We start from the raw sequence: 6344 nt of genomic DNA on the forward strand, positions 1-6344 counted from the left end.
AAACAGGAGAGGACTTCGCCAACAGCAACACGAACACCGAAGGGACAACGAGGGAGACAGGCGGACAGAGACAGAACCCAGGACTGCTGACCTATTCAATGACTTTCTTTTATTCACTTCCAAGGCTTCTAAATTGTCACACCATGGTAGGTATTCAGGTGGAGTTATTGTCATGTTCAGGAAAATATTTTCTGCATATATTAAGCACATTCGGGTCACAACGGAAAACACTATAGTTTTTAAGTTGAGAAAAACTGTATTCGGAACCGATAAAGATGTTATGTGTATATGTTCTTATATTCCCCCACATGATTTAAACTACTGGAAGACACATCTGGATGGATAAGGTATAGAGTTGCTGAAAGATTATTACTTCAATTACTAGACATGTATAATGATTTTTATGTTTTGATGTTCGGTGACTTCAATGCCAGAACTTCAAGCGCTAACTACTGCTCTGTGCGGGCGATAGAGGAGATTATGTTCAAGCAAATGAAGAAACGTGATTTTCATAGTGATAAGGCCGCTTTTCTCAGCTCAAATTCATTAGATCCAAAAATAGTTTCGCAAGAACTAAAAAGTATTGGATGTGGAAATAATAACAAAAAAAACTCAGCAACAATATAACGATTGATGAATGGTATGAACATTTTAAGAATGTTCTTGGAAATAATACTGATGACTTCAGTCGTGAACTTCCCGAGTTTGATCGGTTTGAAGAGCCAGAACACATCTTAAATGCAGTTATTACAGAAGAGGAAGTGAAACTTGCCATTAAAAAGCTAAAACGTGCAAAGCAAGTGGTCTTGATGGTGTAAGTGCAGAAAGTTGAAATTAGGTGAGGAGGAAATTATTTCAGGAATGGGCAAAAGCTATTGTTATACCAGTCCTTAAAAAAGATGTTATAGAAGATGTAGACAGTTTCAGAGGGGTGTCCATGCTTAGTATCATATCCAAATGTTACACAACTGTGTTGAATTCAAGGTTGTATTTATGGCTAGAAGATAATAGCCTAATCTCTGAATGTCAAGCTCGTTTTCGAAAATATCACTCTACTATAGATCATATTTTTACCCTCTATGCTATAGTCCAGAATAGTCTAAACAAAAAAGGTTAAAAAAAAAAATGTATGTTGCTTTTGTAGATTTTAAGAAAGCATTTGACTCTGTTCGACATGATAGACTGTTAGAATGTAAAAATTAAAAAGATTTTTAAAAATTGAATAAAAGGAAAATTTTTATGTTCACTTCGGGCTATGTATGAGGTTTTGATGTCATGTGTATGGATAAACTATCAGCTAATAGATTATTTTGTCTGTCCTGTTGCTGTTCATCAAGGATGTGTATTAAACCCAACTTTTTTTTTCTTTTCTTTTTATAAACCAGTTAGCAGATCATGTATCAGGAAATGGAAAGCATGGTATTCAAATGCTTCGTGGAATTATGGAATTGTTTATATTTTTGCCGACGGTGTTGTTTTGCTCTCATCCACTCCTTCAGGTCTGCAAACACAGTTGAACTGTCTAAAGGCTTGATGTGAAAGCATGGAACTTGAGTTTCTCCCGGAAGTTTTCAGTCTACAGAAACTATCATATAAACCCTGTATGAAACCGCGTAATCCATTTCAGTATGAAACCAAAGAGACAACCATCATCGAAAAATTAAGACGCAGAAGAAACAAAAGAACGGCGCTGAACCGAAAGCGAACTATTCAGCCCCCATGGTGGAATACTGACACAGAGAGAGAGCCTAGATAGAAAAGCATGTGGCTGTCAAATTTTGGCAAAAAGAAAGAACAAAGCCTTCTCCGGACAAGGAAATTTAAACGAAAATGAAAGAAAAAACAAAACAATTTGAAGTAATTGCTCAAGAGGCCAAAAATGACAAATGGTAACAGTTTTGCGAGGCACTCAGTTATGACACAACATTAACAGAGTTCTGGCACTTTTATTGTTGCATGGAAGGGAAAACGTACACAGCAACAACCCCAGATATGTTATATACTGAAGGAACCAAGCTTAAGACAAGTGAAGAAAAAGGATCTGCCCTGCTCAAACGGATCATGCAACAGAGTGATCAAAGAAACTTCGATGAAAGAAAAATAAATACATTGAGAGTTAAACCAAAAGCTTATGCAGACCGGATCTGATGATGACTTGACAATAGATGATCTAAACGAATCAACAGCTAAATGGAAGAAAGAATCGGCTCCTGTCCCATACAAAGTTCGTTACTCGGACATCAAGGGGCTATCGGAAGGAGACAGAAACAAACTTTTCAATCTGTATCAAAACAGTTTCCACAATGGACATGTGCCGGAGGACTGGACACACAATTTCTTAAAACCCATACAAAAACCAGGAAAGGACCATCGTCAGGTAAGTGGCTACCGAATCCTAACCATGCAAAACATTGCTGGAAATCTCATGGAACGCATAATAGCCAGGAAACTTGCAAGGAATCTTGAACAGAGGCACATTCTCCCTTAAAATCAAGGTGGTTACAGAACAGGTAAGTCAACATGGGAAAATGCAGCTGCTTTCGCATATGAGGTCTATGAAGGATTTCAAAGAAAAGAAGAAACACTAGCAGTAGCAAACGACCTTGAAGATGCCTACAATAAAGTCCAACTTGTGCACCTCATGGAGCTGCTACTAAGGTATGGAGTAAGTTTGACACTTACAAGATGGATAGCAGCAGCGCTTCAGGAAAGAACTGTCGTCCTACACCTGGGAGATTGGATGTTTGCGCCTTCTAAACTATCCATGGGACTGCCACAAGGGTCTCCGTTCCCTCCTGTCCTCTACAACGTCTACATGAAAGGCCTTGCAGACGTAAGCAACAATGGAAAAGCTCGGGTGCTTACTCTTGCGGATGATGGCCTGGTCTTCAAAACTTCGAATGATGCCCAAGAAAGATCTAAATCCGTCCAGAAACAACTGAACAATATCGCTCAATGGTGCAAGGACACAGGATCTTCCATCAATCCAGCGAAAGCTGAAACGTTGCTGTGCACCCTCAACAACAGAACCACGAGCAAATCACCACCACCTGTGTCATTCGACGGAATTCAGATCGAGAAAACTGAATGCCTACACTACCTAGGAATACAGTTCGACAGGATGCTGACCTTCAGAAAACATACGGAAAATACTGTACTCAAATTGCTTGGGTTTACATGACATGAGGCACAACAATTGTCAGGCTAAATGCTGATCAACTGAAGTCCCCATTTCGAAATATGAACTGTATCATTAAAACACTGAAAGATTTGTTTACGGATGTTCAGCAAGATTATTTCAGACACTCGTAAACTTGAAATAATCTACGTTTTGTCATTTCCGGTTTTGTTCTTGAACTGCTGTGATTCCCTTGTTTTCTCAGATCCAACTATTGTGTCTTACTGTGAGGTAAATTTCAACGACGTAGACCAGACTTTGTAAAAGAAAAACGGCGTGTTTGTTTTTGTTCAGTATTGCAGTCGACTATGAAGAATATTTCTCGACTGAACGCACCCAACAGAATGCAGAATGATGACAGCCTGTACTATTGAAAAGAAACCCGTTTTAAATTGGATCCCAGGTGTTGGCAGATTCAGTTTCAGTTTCAAGGAGGTGTTAAAGCGTGAAGACTGATCCATATACGCTACACAGCATCTGTTGGGAGGGGAGCACATGCATCACCTTGGCATAAACCCAACACACTGATCAGAGCTTTTAGAACCTGCATGAGGTTAAGATAACAAAATATACAAATAAATGAACACACGGTGTCGGCGATCCTAACGACTGTTCGTTTGAACTGCTCTTTTTACCCCAACACTACAGTTGGCACTGTAATGCCCATCTTCATTTCCTGCCATTCATGGGAGTCATGGGCGGTCTTCTGGCCTGCAGAGCTAGAAACCCCTTCCCGTCCCCATCATGCCACTCCCATACAGAGCTTATGTGTCAATCACCCGTCTTTCCTCTGTCAACTTACGACTGAACAAACAGTTCACGCTTTCATCATAGTTCATCCCCTTTCCGGGTTTATTGAACTGTATCCCCGCCCCCAGCACTACCCCCTCCCCCCCACTCCTTCACCGTTCCCTTACCCCTATCCACTTGCCCGGTTTACTGAACTGTGACACTCCTCGCCACCTTTATGTACTGGATCGACTCACTGATTGTGTGACTGAGTGCTTTTGACTGATTTGATGGGTTGGTGCCTGACTGCCTGGTTCAGTGAGCTGATTGACTTTTAATTATGGTGTGCTCATTCAATTATGTGTGATGTATGTGTGTGAACGCGTGCGCGCACACGTGCCTCTGTGTGTGTGTGTGTGTGTGTGTGTGTGTGTGTGTGTGTGTGTGTATTTGTGTGTGTGTGTGTGTGTGTGTGTGTGTGTGTGTGTGTGTTTGCTTGATATTTTAGTTTCGGAAATTTAAACTTGGGTCTGGTCTATTATGTTGTGATGTAGAGAGCAATTCCATTTATTCTGTTTTATCTTTAACCATAAGTCTTAGATGCTGATTATGTTTGTTTTTAGATTGTGCTTATTTCTATATTTTTCAAAGTGTAAGTCTGACATTATACTGACTGTGCTTATTTTTCTTATTTTTCATCATGTATTACTAATTCATTCTTATTTTGTTTAGGCAATGCTACATATATGTGTGTGTGTCTACGACTGTGCACATTTTATTTATCGTCGAATATTATTGATTTATTCTTCTTCATTTTAAGCTTAGATAATGGTGTGTGTGTGTGTGTGTGTGTGTGTGTGTGTGTGTGTGTGTGTGTGTGTGTGTGTGTGTGTGTTCTTTAATACTGCAGTTTTATTACTGTTGTTAGTTTTTAGGTATTGAGTGTTGTATTTTAATCCAAGGGTGTGCCTAGTTTCTAGTATAGGACAAGGAGTCTTCATTCATTCATTCATTCATTCATTCATTATTATTATTATTGATAGTAGTAGTGGTGGTGGTGATTGTGGTGGTAGTAGTAGTGGCAGTGGTAGTATCATTGTTATTCTTATTATCATTACTGTTGTTGTTGTTATCATCATTATTATTGTTATTATCATGATCATCATCATTGTTTCTATTATTGATATTGTTATTTTTGTTGCCATAAATATGTATTTGATTATTTGATTATTCATTTATGTTATAAACTCTCCTTGATTTACGGGCTTATTTATTATTGAAACCTACTTGTTTATATTTGAAGGTCGTTTTACATGTTTTTAGTAATTTCTTATAACGAGTGTGAAATGGAGACTGATGGCGGGCGCATGGACATTTGATGCAGCTGAGATTGTGTGCTTCTGAGCGTATGCAAATTAGCTGAATGGCTTATGCATGTCTATATTTGTACCATATAGAATTTAACTGTGTGTCACCACACGAAGCATCTCCTTTTAAGGACAATAAATTATCTTGTGATCTTGTGCATATATGGAAGGATATATTGCCTTCAAACTGGATCTCATCCAACCAATTTGTCTTCATTCTTTTTATTTTGTCCGTGGCCAGACGGGGTGGTGTGTGTGTGTGTGTGTGTGTGTGTGTGTGTGTGTGTGTGAACAAAGCACTTGGGAAGTCTTGCTCTGTGTGAGTGGGTGTTTGTGTATGTGTGAGTTAAAGGTGCGAGCGCGCGCGCGCGCGCGCGCGCGCGTGTGTGTGTGTATGTGTGTGTGTGTGTGTGCGCGCGCGCGCGCGCATGCAAGGCACATGGAAAGTCTTGCTCTTTTTAGGTGCATTCAAGACCGAACTGATAAAAGATTTGTTTTGCTTTGTATTGCTTTTGTAAAACACATTTCGATGTCCTACCAATCACTTTGTCGGATTTGTATTAAACTATAGTTCAAATTACAAATTCATACAATACTCAGCTTTATGCAACAACACGACGAGTCAAAAGGACACACAGTCAAACAACCGATGTCGGCATTACGTCCCTATCAACTGGCCGATGACGGCAACCGAAACCAAATGCCGAGAACGCGAACAACACCAACACCAATCGGAAACAGCAGCAGACGACACTGGCCCCACAAAATGGACGCAACGAACGATGATGTCCACAACGTAATCAAAACGTCCGACAATGCGGATCCTCAACAAATTCAGTGACAACAGCAAGACAGCGAAAAGAACGGCGAGGAAAACATATCCAAACATATCCTTCTCGGCGCATTTACACAACAAACATTGTAACCGGAATGAAGAATTTCTGGCAGATTTTAACGAATGATTCCATCTACATAAACATCAAACTCCAAATCTAAATTTAGTTTAATAATTCTTTACATATCTGTTTATAGTAGTTTACAGAGGCAACGCGTCCGCCTAGGAAGCAAGA

The sequence above is a fragment of the Babylonia areolata genome, chromosome 18 (genome assembly GCF_041734735.1).
Source record: "Babylonia areolata isolate BAREFJ2019XMU chromosome 18, ASM4173473v1, whole genome shotgun sequence".
Classification (NCBI taxonomy): domain Eukaryota; kingdom Metazoa; phylum Mollusca; class Gastropoda; order Neogastropoda; family Buccinidae; genus Babylonia; species Babylonia areolata.